Below are 14,292 nucleotides of genomic sequence, written 5' to 3'. Positions count from 1 at the left end.
GGCACATACTGACTGGGTGTGGTACATACTAAATGAGTGTGGCACATACTGACTGGGTGTGGTGCATACTAAATGGGCGTGGCACATACTGAATGGGTGTGACACACACTGGGCGTGGCACACACTGACTGGGTGTGGCACACACTGACTGGGCGTGGCACATACTGAATGGGCGTGGCACATACTGAATGGGCGTGGCGCATACTAAATGGGCGTGGCACATACTAAATGGGCGTGGCATATACTGAATGGGTGTGACACACACTTACTGGGTGTGACACACACTTACTGGGTGTGGCACACACTGACTGGGCGTGGTACATACTGAATGGGCGTGGCACATACTGACTGAGCGTGGCACATACTGACTGGACGTGGCACATACTGACTGAGCGTGGCACATGCTGACTGAGCGTGGCACATACTGACTGGACATGGCACCTACTGAATGGGCGTGGCACATACTGAATGGGCGTGGCCAATACTGAATAGGTGTCGGACATATGGAATGGGTGTGGCACATACTGACTGGGTGTGGTGCATATTGAATGGGCATGGCACATACTGAATGGGCGTGGCACATACTGACTGGGCGTGGCACATACTGACTGGGCGTGGCACATACTGAATGGGCGTGGCACATACTGAATGGGCATGGCACATACTTACTGGGCGTGGTACATACTAAATGGGCGTGGCACATACTGACTGGGTGTGGTACATGCTAAATGGGCATGGCACACACTGAATGGGCGTGGTACATACTGACTGGGCGTGGCACATACTGAATAGGTGTGCCACATATTGAATTGGCTTGGCACATACTGACTGGGCGTGGCACATTCAGAATGGGCTTGGCACATATGGAATGGGCGTGGCACATACTGACTGGCTGTGGTACATACTGACTGGCTGTGGTACATATTAAATGGGTATGGCACATACTGAATGGGCGTGGCACATACTGAATGGGCAAGACATACTGACTGGGTGTGGCACATACTGAATGGGCGTGGCACATACTGAATGGGCGTGGCACATACTGGCTGGGTGTGGCACAGTGGCTGCACTTGCTCTTCGTGTGATGCTTGCATTGATGGCCGCACCCCCTCTCCGAAAACCAGCACCACTGCTAAGAAGAGGGAGAGACGAATCCCTCTAAAGAAGAAGATGGAGAGAAAGAGAACATTCTTAGAAAAGTTGTACCTTCTAAGACCGAAACCAGGCCACCAACCCACTATGTAAGGTATTAATAGTAATTCTATTAAATTTCTGTTACAGACAGACCCAATGTCAATTCTTGAGAAACAAAAAAAATATGTATTTATTTCATAATATTCTAACGTGCTCATACATGTACATGGTGGTGGTCAGGTGTCCTCTAAAAGAGATGGAGTGCAGGACAGACAAACTGCATGTGCTCAAGAGTTGCGTTGGCCTTGTGACTGCTTTACCAAAGTACTGACTTGGTGCGGTCTCTTCTGAAGAGTAATTTGTTTAGCTTTTCTCAAACAGCTTCCTAGACATTAAAAATACACAAAAAATATTATATTGAAAGACTGAAAATGTCCTGACTGTGTTGCGTCCCATCGGAACGGCACTGAAAGAAGACGCGCATAAACTACAAGCCCCATGAGCCTCGGCGTTCTGACGTTGGTGACGTCAGCACGCGATGGAGGCGTTTCTGTGATAAAAATGACTTCCGGGGCACCATTAGGATGCCGAGTACTCTGCCAGAGAGGATCTTCCCTGCGTATCCAGGAGGCTGGTAAGGGTGCTGCCAGCACCAATTCGCTCCGTTCCTTCTCGGGTGGCAGGCATTGAGCTCTAACCTAGTGGTGGCATCAGGGCTTCCGCGCTGCCCCTTCGGTTGCTCTGTGGCCGAACCACTTTGCCAGTTCTTTGCTGAGCAACTAGCAGCGACCTTGTTTATTTATTTATTTATTTATGCGTTTTTATATAGCGCTGACTTTACCCGAAGGCGTCAGAGCGCTTCACTATAGGACGTAACGCTACATGAGGAGAAAATTACAAGTGAGCAAATTACAAAAGCAAACGTTGTTACATGAGGCAAAAGTGGCAATTGTGAGCAGGCAAAATACATGAGGTAGCAAATGGTGCATAAGCAGGTTACAAGAGAAAACAAAGTACAATTAGAGGTATAATACTGCAATAAATGGTAGACACTCAAGCACAAGAACAAACGTTACGTATGCAATGGTGACACTTGTGCCTGTATCTAAAGCAAACAAAATGTGAGAGGTAGCAAACAGTGTGTTACAAGAGAAAAGTGGTGTGTGCATGTTACAAAAGAGTACCAAACACAGGTACAAGGATAATACTGCAATAAATGGCAAACACTCCAACCACAAGAACACACTGGGAAGGCACCTCCATAGTCCTGGAGAATAGCCAACCAAGGTTTTTTTCTCGTAAACGCTCCAAGCGTTTGGGCTATACTTCATATACCGAATGGGCAAGCGAGTCCAGATACCATTTTCGCTTGTTGGCGAACCGACCTTGGTTCATGCAGGGGAAAACTCCTTACTTCATAAGCCCGTATCAAATGACTTGATTTATTAACTGAAAGATATTCCTTTACCTTTGCAAACACCTCCGGAGCCTTGGACAAGGTACTTTATGATTTTGTAATCAAGTAATTTCCACCAGTGGGGTGCATCAGTTCTCACCAGTTGTGGGAATCGCCTTGTGTACTGTGCTGTACTCGCAAGATAGCCGCTACCCAAGACTTATTGTGGTAGAGGTCTGACTTTGCTTCCTAATTTTATGTGATTCACGCAGTGGTCATGTGCATCCTGTTTGTTTCTTTGTGTGTCCAGTAGCAGGGGTACTGAGAGTGAGCAGGAGGATGGCTCTTCAGCACCCGTCTCAGACTACCGGATTGATCAGTTGGTAGGTTAGAAGAAGCCTATGCAGCCCCTATGACATTAATGATATGTGTCTTGATGAACCTGCCGACTGTGATGTTTTGCCTCCAGATCTAGCCGAGAGTTCCTTCAAGCCATATGTGAATCACCGAGTTCGAAGAGAAGGTTTTCTTTGGGTACCACATCTTAGTGTTGTGTATCCTATTCAGAAAGGGTCCGAGTGAGAAAGGAAAGAACAGTGTAGTGGTTCGTTTATTTATACCTGTTCTTGTTTTCTTACTAGGTCTTCCTCCCTACTGTCCCCTTCGTTCCCTTCCCCCGCTTGACCACTACACTTAGTCTGTTTATTTATACAGTCAGACCGTGGTGGTGTCGAGAGGTGGACCATTCTCAGCAACGTACGATCCTGAGGATTCCAGGCCACGACAGTCTATTTTAAAATATAGAAAACATGCAACAAATGAGAATGGAAAATGTTGGGATACAGTTGGAGACATTTCTATGGAGTTTTCAGGACAATCCCAAGTTCATGCATGCGTAGCTTATCCAGTCCAGCATTTTTTATTAGCATTAGGGTACCCGTAGCCTTGCTTTTCCATTGTAATTTGAGGACTATAATTGAACATTCTGCCCCTGCATTGTTGTGCAAGGGGAATGAAAAAAGACGCAGGAAAGGAAATGAGGTAGAAGAAAGAGGAGCACTCAGGCCCAAGCCAGCAGCAAGGATGGAGGACTTTCTGGTTGGCAATGTTAAGGCAAGCATAGATCTTTGTAAGGTCCTCGTGTACAGCAGGCACTGGTGGTAGCTACCTAGAAGTCAGGCAAGTTCAAGTTCAAGTTCTGGCATTTGTATAGCGCACTACTCACCCAGAGGGTCTCAAGGCGCTGGGGGGAGGGGTACATTATTTGTCGAATAGCCAGGTTTTAAGTTCTTTTCTGAAGGAGATGTGGTTCTGAGTGAGGCGGAGGTGGGTGGTGAGTGAGTTCCAGGTTTTGGCAGCCAGGAAGGAGAAGGATCTGCCACCCATGGCGGATTTCCGGATGCACGGGACTGCGGCGAGGGCTTGATTGGACGATCTTAGTTGGCGGTTGGGTTTGTAGAAGGACAGTCGAGTGTTGAGGCATTCGGGTCCTAGATTGTAGAGGGCCTTGTGTGCGTGGGTGAGAAGGCGGAAAGTGATTCTTTTATTGACGGGAAGCCAGTGGAGGTCTTTTAGGTGTCCGGTGATGTGATCTTGGCGCGGGATGTCTAATGAGTCTCGCTGACGCGTTTTGGATGCGCTGGAGTTTTTTCTCTAATTTCGCTGTGATTCCGACGTAAAGTGTGTTACCATAATCCAGTCGACTCGTGACCAGTGCGTGGGTGACAGTTTTTCTTGTCTCATGGGGGATCCAGCGGAAGATCTTTTTGAGCATGCGAAGTACGTTGAAGCAGGAGGACGAGACGGCGTTGACTTGTCTGGACATCGAGAAAGAGGAGTCTAGGATGAAGCCAAGGTTACGTGCATGGTCTGTGGGTGTGGGTGCAGTGCCCAGAGCGGATGGCCACCAGGAGTCGTCCCAGGCTGAGGAGGAGGATCCTAGGATGAGCACCTCCGTTTTGTCTGAGTTGAGTTTGAGGCGGCTATGCTTCATCCATTCGGCTACTTCTTTCATGCCTTCGTGAAGATTGGTTCTGGCGGTGTTGGGGTCTTTGGTGAGGGAGAGGATTAACTGGGTGTCGTCGGCATAAGAGATGATGTTGAGGTTGTGTTGACGCGCGATGGAGGCGAGAGGACTCATGTAGACGTTGAAGAGGGTGGGACTGAGTGAGGATCCTTGAGGTACGCCGTAGATGACTTCCGTGGCCTCTGAGTAGAATGGGGGGAGTCGGACTCTTTGAGTTCTCCCAGTGAGGAATGAGATGATCCAGTTCAAGGCTTTTCCTTGTATGCCGATGTTGCTGAGGCGATGTATAAGGGTGCTGTGGCAGACTGTGTCGAAGGCGGCGGAGAGGTCGAGTAGGATGAGGGCCACTGTTTCTCCGTTGTCCAGGAGAGCTCGGATGTCGTCGGTCGCTGCGATGAGGGCGGTTTCGGTGCTGTGTTTGGCTCGAAACCCGGATTGAGATGGATCAAGGGAGTTGTTGGATTCAAGGAAGGCGGCGAGCTGTCTGTTGACGGCTTTCTCGATGACTTTGGCTGGGTATGGGAGGAGGGATATGGGTCTGTAGTCTTTAAGTTCAGAGGGGTCTGCTGTGGGTTTCTTCAGAAGGGCGCTGAGTTCGGCGTGTTTCCAGCTTTCAGGAAAGGTGGCAGAGTTGAAAGAGCAGTTGATGACATCACGGAGGTGGGGTGCGATGATGGAGTCAGCTTTGTTGAAGATGTGGTGGGGGCAGGGGTCAGTAGGCGAGCCCGAGTGGATTGAGTTCATGAGGCGAATGGTGTCTTCAGTGGTGATTTTGTTAGTTGGCGGAGTAGGATCTGAGGGGGGTGGGGATGGTTGATTGCTGGGAGAATTCTCGAAGCTGTTGTGGATGTCGGCAATTTTGTTGTAGAAGAAGGAGGATAATGCCACCACCACCCTCTTGGACAACCTCGCCAACCTCGGACTTAAACAACTGGTCACTTCCCCCACCCACATCGCAGGTCACACACTCGACCCCATCTTCACCTCCAGCAATCATGTCTCCTTCAGCCACACTACGGATCTCCTCTGGACTGACCACAGCTGCGTTCACTTCACCTACAACAAGCCTAAACCCTCCAACCAACTCTGCAAAGAAACTGGAACAAAATCACCATCGACCAGATCTCCTCATCGCTCCTTCTAAACACCCCAGCCCACTCTTCTAACCCAGACCAAGCCGCCGCCAACTTCACCCTATGGTTATCCAACACCGCCGACATCCTAGCACCACTGAAAAAACGTCAAAGCAAACCTGGCAGCAAGAAGGCCTCATGGTTCAACGATGATCTTAAGAAGTCCAAGAAACTCTGCCGCTCCCTGGAAAAGGCCTGGAAAAAAGACCCAACCACTACCACCAAGGACGCCTTCAAAAACGCCACCCGCACACACCACCAACTAATCCGGAAGGCCAAGAAAACAGCATTCAAGGATCGACTAGACAACAACGCCCACAACAGCAAGGAACTTTTCAACATCGTCAAGGAATTTACCAATCCCTCGGCCAACTCCAACGACATCACCGCCTCTCAAGCCCTCTGCGACTCCCTGGCTTTATTCTTCCACAACAAAATTGCAGACATCCACAACAGCTTCGACAACCAACCCGGAGACCAACCCACCCAACCATATGCTGAACATTCTTCCCCCTTAAACACCCTTAACGACTGGAACCCAATCTCCACTGAGGACACCATCCGCCTGATGAACTCCATCCACTCAGGATCCCCCACAGACCCTTGTCCTCACCACATCTTCAACAAAGCAGACTCCGTCATAGCACCACACCTCCGAGACGTCATCAACTGCTCCTTCAACTCCGCCACCTTCCCGGAAAGCTGGAAACACGCTGAACTCAGCGCCCTTCTGAAGAAACCCACAGCAGACCCCTCTGAACTTAAAGACTACAGACCCAAATTCAGTGAAGACATCACGGACTTCATCACTCCACACGCGCTCCCCTCCAAAGATTACATCCTTCTGGGAGACCTCAACTTTCACCTTGAAAAGAACAACGACCGCAACACCACCACCCTCTTGGACAACCTCGCCAACCTCGGACTTAAACAACTGGTCACTTCCCCCACCCACATCGCAGGTCACACACTCGACCCCATCTTCACCTCCAGCAATCATGTCTCCTTCAGCCACACTACGGATCTCCTCTGGACTGACCACAGCTGCGTTCACTTCACCTACAACAAGCCTAAACCCTCCAACCAACTCTGCAAAGAAACTGGAACAAAATCACCATCGACCAGATCTCCTCATCGCTCCTTCTAAACACCCCAGCCCACTCTTCTAACCCAGACCAAGCCGCCGCCAACTTCACCCTATGGTTATCCAACACCGCCGACATCCTAGCACCACTGAAAAAACGTCAAAGCAAACCTGGCAGCAAGAAGGCCTCATGGTTCAACGATGATCTTAAGAAGTCCAAGAAACTCTGCCGCTCCCTGGAAAAGGCCTGGAAAAAAGACCCAACCACTACCACCAAGGACGCCTTCAAAAACGCCACCCGCACACACCACCAACTAATCCGGAAGGCCAAGAAAACAGCATTCAAGGATCGACTAGACAACAACGCCCACAACAGCAAGGAACTTTTCAACATCGTCAAGGAATTTACCAATCCCTCGGCCAACTCCAACGACATCACCGCCTCTCAAGCCCTCTGCGACTCCCTGGCTTTATTCTTCCACAACAAAATTGCAGACATCCACAACAGCTTCGACAACCAACCCGGAGACCAACCCACCCAACCATATGCTGAACATTCTTCCCCCTTAAACACCCTTAACGACTGGAACCCAATCTCCACTGAGGACACCATCCGCCTGATGAACTCCATCCACTCAGGATCCCCCACAGACCCTTGTCCTCACCACATCTTCAACAAAGCAGACTCCGTCATAGCACCACACCTCCGAGACGTCATCAACTGCTCCTTCAACTCCGCCACCTTCCCGGAAAGCTGGAAACACGCTGAACTCGCCGCCCTTCTGAAAAAACCCACAGCGGACCCCACCGAACTCAAAAATTACCGCCCCATATCGCTCCTTCCTTTCCCGGCCAAAGTCATCGAGAAAGCTGTCAACAACCAGCTCGCCGCCTTCCTCGAAGCCAACAAATCCCTCGACTCCTCACAATCTGGCTTCCGAGCAAAACACAGCACTGAGACCGCCCTCATCGCAGCAACAGACGACATTCGAACTCTACTGGACAATGGAGACACAGTCGCCCTCATCCTCCTCGACCTCTCTGCAGCCTTCGACACAGTCTGCCACAGCACCCTCTTACAACGCCTCAGAAACATCAGAATACAAGGAAAAGCTCTTGAATGGATCACCTCGTTCCTCACCGGAAGAACCCAGAGAGTCCGCCTTCCACCATTCAAGTCCGAGGCCACTGAAGTCATCTGCGGCGTACCACAAGGATCCTCACTCAGTCCCACCCTCTTCAACGTATACATGAGCCCCCTCGCGGCCATCGCTCGCCAACACAACCTCAACATCATCTCTTACGCGGATGACACTCAACTGATCCTTTCTCTCACCAATGACCCCAGCACCGCCAAAACTAACCAACATGAAGGAATGAAAGAAGTTGCCGAATGGATGAAACACAGCCGTCTGAAACTGAACTCAGATAAAACAGAAGTCCTCATCTTAGGTACATCCCCCTCGGCATGGGACGACTCTTGGTGGCCGGAAGCCCTTGGAAAAGCACCCATCCCGACAGACCACGCACGGAACCTAGGCGTCATCCTGGATTCTTCACTTTCAATGAACAGACAAGTCAGCGCCGTATCCTCATCCTGCTTCAACATTCTTCGCATGCTCAAAAAAACATTTCGCTGGATCCCCACCGAAACCAGAAAAACAGTCACCCATGCTCTGGTCACGAGCCGACTGGACTACGGAAACACCCTCTACGCAGGTACTACTGCTAAACTCCAGAAGAACCTCCAACGAATCCAAAACGCCTCAGCCAGGATCATATTAGACATAACAAATTAGCACCCCTGAAAAACCATCAAGTCAAGCAAGGCAGCAAAAAAGCCCCCTGGTTTAATGATGACCTTAAGAAATCCAAGAAGATCTGTTGCACCCTCGAGAAAGCCTGGCGAAAAAACCCAACCACTGACAACCTGACCACCTTCAAGAACGCCACCCGCAAACACCACCAACTGATCCGATCCACCAAGAAATCAGCATTCAAGGATCGGCTCGACAACAACCCCCACAACAGCAAGGAACTTTTCAACATCGTTAGAGAGTTTACCAACCCCACCGCCGGCACCAACGACATCACTCCATCCCAAGACCTCTGCGACTCTCTAGCCTCGTTCTTCCACAACAAAATCGCTGACATACACAACAGCTTTGGAGACCAGCCCACCCCACCTACCTCCGAACTAAAAACCCCCTCCAACAACCTTTACGCCTGGAACCCAATCACCACTGAAGACACCATCCGCCTGATGAACACCATTCACTCGGGATCGCCAACCGACCCTTGTCCCCACCACATTTTCAACAAAGCAGACTCCATTATCGCACCCCATCTCCAAGACGTCACCAACTGCTCCCTCAACTCCGCCACCTTCCCGGAAAGCTGGAAACACGCCGAACTCGGCGCCCTCTTGAAGAAACCTACAGCAGACCCCACTGAACTTAAGAACTACCGCCCCATTTCGCTCCTCCCATTCCCTGCCAAAGTCATTGAGAAAGCCGTCAACAGTCAACTCGCCGCCTTCCTCGAATCCAACAAATCCCTCGACCCTTCACAGTCCGGCTTCCGAGCCAAACACAGTACCGAGACCGCCCTCATCGCAGCAACAGACGACATTCGAACTCTACTGGACAATGGAGACACAGTCGCCCTCATCCTACTTGACCTCTCCGCTGCCTTCGACTTAGTCTGTCATAACACCCTTATACAACGCCTCAGCAACGTCGGAATACAAGGAAAAGCATTGGACTGGATCATCTCATTCCTCGCCGGAAGAACCCAGAGAGTCCGCCTTCCCCCCTTTCAGATCAGAGGCCACCGAAGTCATCTGCGGCGTACCACAAGGATCATCACTCAGTCCCACCCTCTTCAACGTTTACTTGAGTCCCCTTGCATCCATTGCGTGCCAACACAACCTCAACATTATCTCCTACACAGACGACACCCAGCTGATCCTATCCCTCACCAAAGACCCAAACACCACCAAAACCAACCTACACGAAGGGATGAAAGAAGTAGCCGAGTGGATGAAGAACAGCCGTTTAAAAATAAACTCGGACAAAACGGAAGTCCTCATCTTAGGATCATCCCCCTCCGCCTGGGACGACTCATGGTGGCCACCGGCCCTGGGAACCACACCGAGACCAACTGACCACGCACGTAACCTGGGCTTCATCCTGGACTTCTCCCTCTCAATGACCAGACAAGTCAACGCTGTCTCATCATCTTGCTTCAACATCCTACGTATGCTCAACAAAATCTTCAGCTGGATCCCCACCGAAACAAGAAAGACGATCACCCATGCACTGGTCACTAGCCGACTAGACTACGGAAACACCCTTTACACCGGAACCACAGCCAAACTACAGAAAAAACTCCAACGCATCCAAAACGCCTCAGCCAGACTCATCCTAGACATCCCCCGCCAAGCTCACATTTCCGGTCACCTGAAAGACCTCCACTGGCTCCCCGTCGACAAGAGAATTACGTTCCGTCTCCTCACCCACACACACAAAGCCTTCTACGACCTAGGACCCGAATACCTCAACATGCGCCTGTCCTACACCCCCACCCGCCAACTTCGATCGTCCAATCAGGCCCTCGCCACTATTCCATGCATCCAGAGATCCACCATGGGAGGAAGATCCTTCTCCTACTTAGCAGCCAAGACCTGGAATTCCCTCCCCACCCACCTCCGCCTCACACAGAACCACCTCTCCTTCAGAAAACAACTTAAAACTTGGATATTTGATAAGTAAGCTCCCCCCCTCCCTCAAGCGCCTTGAGACCCTCTGGGCGAGTAGTGGGCTATACAAATTTAAACTTGAATTTGAACTATTCCCTTCTAGTTTGAGAAAAACAGATAAAACTTTCTTAAAAATGGCTAGAGATATACTACCCAACCCGATGAGTTAAGACTTTTCAGATTTTATCACGGTAATTAGCTTCACAATATAATGACAGAAAACATGAAATGACGTGGTGACCCAGATAATGTCACAGGAAGTGATTATGTATGAAAAATTAACAAAATGAGGCAGCATTGGAGCAGCCTTGACATCACTATCATATTTCTCTATCATTAAATTGTACAATCGTCGCATTAAACAAACTCGTAGTAACTGCTCCTCAAATAAAATTTCATCTGTTTATTACTCTTCGCGAGAAGTATTCGCCAATGTTCAGTCACTTTTCTCGTGGTCCAGAGTATCAGCTTGCACTCTGCCATCAGAGGATGGCTGCAATCCTCTAGTTCAGTTTTTCTTGGAAAAGGTGCCAAACATATTTGCCTCCTTTCCTGAGAAGTCAAGAGACACCCCTGTCTAAACACCTGGTTTGACACTTTAGAAGACCGCTCCAGGCTTCTGCATTTTAAGTCGATTGAACCCGAGGAACTGGCACCACTTCTGGCTCCCCTTTTGACTGGGTATCCCCCTCTATTGTTGAACGGGGCTTGGATGTGGTCCTCCCCCCTGCTTCGAGAACTAGTGAATAGCTCCCTGGCTGTGGGCCAGGTTCAGTGGAAGCATGCTATGGTTGTTCCTCTTCTTAAAAAGTCTCTGCTGGACCCAACCAAGGCAGATAACTATCAGGCCATCTCAATGCTGCCTTTTCTCGCCAAGATCACAAAGAAGTACTGCCGGGGCTCGACCTGCAATTATTCCCAGCTCAACTACAGGTGGTAAAAGATGGGACCACCCGATTCTTTGACAGTCCATTAGACGCATGGGACTAGCTAGAGGAGGCAGGCCTGGCGACATCAACCAGACTGCCAGACAGTGGGTGGCCACCCAGATAGAACAGGCGCAATCGGTCGGAAAGAACAAAGAGGGACAAGTAGCAGTGCCTCGTCGGTGAAGACCCCAGACCCAGTGCAGATCCAGATGGAACGTCAGGAGGCACTCCATGTAGGAGCTGCCCTTCAGGTTGCGGGTTCACTGACTCCCTCCATGGTATCACTGTCCAGCTCCTGCGATTACATAGACTCCATGCCAGCCTGGTCCGGGGACTTGGGGTCACCTCGCCGCCCAGACATCACCCCTCAAACCTCAGACACTATTGTCTAGTGCGCCCTGGCCTGACTGATCTTTATGCACAATGTTGAGACACTATCTCATCTGAGCCCCTACCAAGCAGTCACGGCGCATGCGGCTAGATGCAGATACGCATGAGCTCACCTAACACACACATGATGGCTATCTCGCCTCCTTTATGCAATGCCACCAAGATGGGGGGGATAGACCGAACAGGCCACCATTGCACGCACCATCCTTATCAGCTCCATAAACTGGCTGAACGCTAATTGCTGTATTTCTGTCACGACAGTTTGGATCAACCTCAGTTAGGTGTTTGCTCTTATATGGTTACATGACACAGTTGTCACTCATTGGTTTCCCCTGTTCAAGTTCGGTACTTACCCATGAGACGCTGCTGCCCCCGGGCTCCTACACTCCTTGACAATCAAATGCTTGCATATATATATATAGTCATAGACTGCCCAGATGACACGAGTTAACATTTATCACCAAAAATGTGAGGGGGATTCACTCTCCCTTGCGTAGGTACTCCATCTACGCATATTTACACCATAGAGCCTCTGGTATCGCCCTACTACAGGAGACGCATCTGACTAATCTGGAAGCAGCCAGATTGCGGCATAGATGGCGAGGTCGATTGTACAGTACAAACTTTTCTTCTATGGCGCGGTGCGCATTGATCTGGATAAAGGCGGGGGTCCCTTGGGAGGAGGAGGAAGTAGTGGCAGATGCAGGAGGGTGATGCGTACTCCTTAGGGGCAAGCTGAATGGGCAACCTGTTTTGGTAGGATCCATATAAGTCCCAAATGTAGGTAGGCCAAAACGCTTTCCTGGGCGACTGGTCCTATCCCGCTGGAGCAATGTCCCCTGGCTCTTGGGGAGTGATTTCAATGCCGTGCTAGATGTTTCATTAGATCGCTACTTCCCACCCCTCATGCGCACAGCAGCATCATCCAAAGCGCAAGCTTTGAGTAAATGGCTGGGGTACTGGTCCCTGTCTGATGATTGGCGAGCGCTTAACCCCGATTCTTGTATATATTTGTTCTACTCGCCGATCCACCACCTGCATGTGCGACTAGATCGTATTCTGGCCACAATCCCCAGCACTAGAGGACTCAGCATTCCGTAGCTCTGTAGGAGCATAACTGCTGGACTTCTTTGAGCGCAATGTGGGCACCACAGACTTCCCATCCACCGAGTGGGTGGCTTTCAAGGCGGTGAAACGTGGGCATTGCCTGGGCCTGACATGGAACATGCGCAAACAACTCAACACCTTGGTACCCTTGAGAGAAATCTCCTTCGACAAGAGTCCCCCTCAGTCACTCGCCCTGAGGCTAAAGCGAAACTCGAAGCCATGCAAACCAAATGGCTCACGCTTTTGGAAAGTGAGATGCCATAACTTAGCTCACTCTGCACATAAGCACGCCACAGCGGATAAGGCAGGTAGACTGCTTGCTTACCTCGTATGTCAGGAGCACCCTTATAGTCCTATACACGCCATACGAGATGACTTGGGACTCATGTTAAACACACATTTCAATCAATCAGAGTACTTGTAAAGCGCGCTACTTACCCGTGAGGGTCCCAAGGTGCTGCGGGAAGGGAGGGGGGGGGGTGCTGCTACTGCTCGAAGAGCCAGGTCTAGAGGAGTCTTCTGAAGGCGAGTAGGTCTTGGGTCTGCCGTATGTGGGTAGGGAGGGTGTTCCAGGTCTTGGCGGCGAGGTAAGAGAAGGATCTGTCGCCGGAGGTCGTTCGTTGGATGCGGGGGACAGCGGCGAGGGCGAGGCTGGTGGAGCAGAGCTGGCGGGTGGGGGTGTGGAAGTTGAGTCTGCTGTTCAGGTAGGCTGGTCCGGCGTTGTGGAGTACTTTGTGTTCGTGGGTGAGGAGCTTGAAGGTGATCCTTTTGTCGACGGGGAGCCAGTGTAGGTCTCTCAGGTGGGGGGGTGATGTGGCTGCAGCGAAGGACGTTGACGATCAGTCGGGCGGAGGCGTTTTGGATGCGTTGTAGTCGTCGTAGGTGTTTGGCTGGGATTCCTGCATAGAGTGCGTTGCCGTAGTCTAGTCTGCTGCTGACGAGGGCCTGTGTCATCGTTCTTCTTGTTTCGGTCGGGATCCACTTGTAGATCATGCGGAGGGTGTTGAGCATGAGGAGGAGACGGCGTTGACCTGCTTAAACATGGAAAGGGAGGAGTCGAGGATGAATCCTAGATTGCGTGCATGGTCGGTGGGTGTTGGTGCTGTTCCCAGTGTGGTCGGCCAGCAGGAGTCGTCCCAGGCTGAGGGGGTGGGTCTGAGGATGAGGACCTCCGTCTTGTTCATGTTCAGCTTCAGACGGCTGCTCCTCATCCAATCGGCGATGGCCTTCATTCCCTCTTGGAGGTTGGTTTTGGAGGTGTGTGGGTCCTTGGTGAGGGAGAGGATGAGCTGGGTGTCGTCAGCGTAGGAGATGATATTGATTTCGTGATTGC

At 50.7% G+C, this 14,292-nt stretch overlaps 1 protein-coding gene across 3 annotated transcripts in view; it reads left to right on the top strand.

Moving 5' to 3' along the window:
* The first annotated feature begins 1,686 nt into the window (after nucleotides 1-1,686).
* USF3 (upstream transcription factor family member 3) overlaps nucleotides 1,687-14,292 on the top strand; it is a 112,468-nt gene continuing 99,862 nt past the window's right edge. For 2 of the 3 annotated variants that reach the window (XR_015299390.1, XM_086935577.1), the window contains exon 1: nucleotides 1,687-1,768. The gene's annotated coding sequence lies outside the window, so the exon portion shown is untranslated. The remainder of the gene's footprint in view (nucleotides 1,769-14,292) is intronic. The other variant, XM_086935578.1, reaches the window with a different exon arrangement.

Source organism: Lissotriton vulgaris, chromosome 8, assembly GCF_964263255.1.
Source record: "Lissotriton vulgaris chromosome 8, aLisVul1.2, whole genome shotgun sequence".
Taxonomy (NCBI): Eukaryota; Metazoa; Chordata; class Amphibia; order Caudata; family Salamandridae; genus Lissotriton; species Lissotriton vulgaris.
The sequence above is the reverse complement of the archived record's forward strand: the minus strand, read 5'-3'. Positions and strand labels throughout refer to the sequence as shown.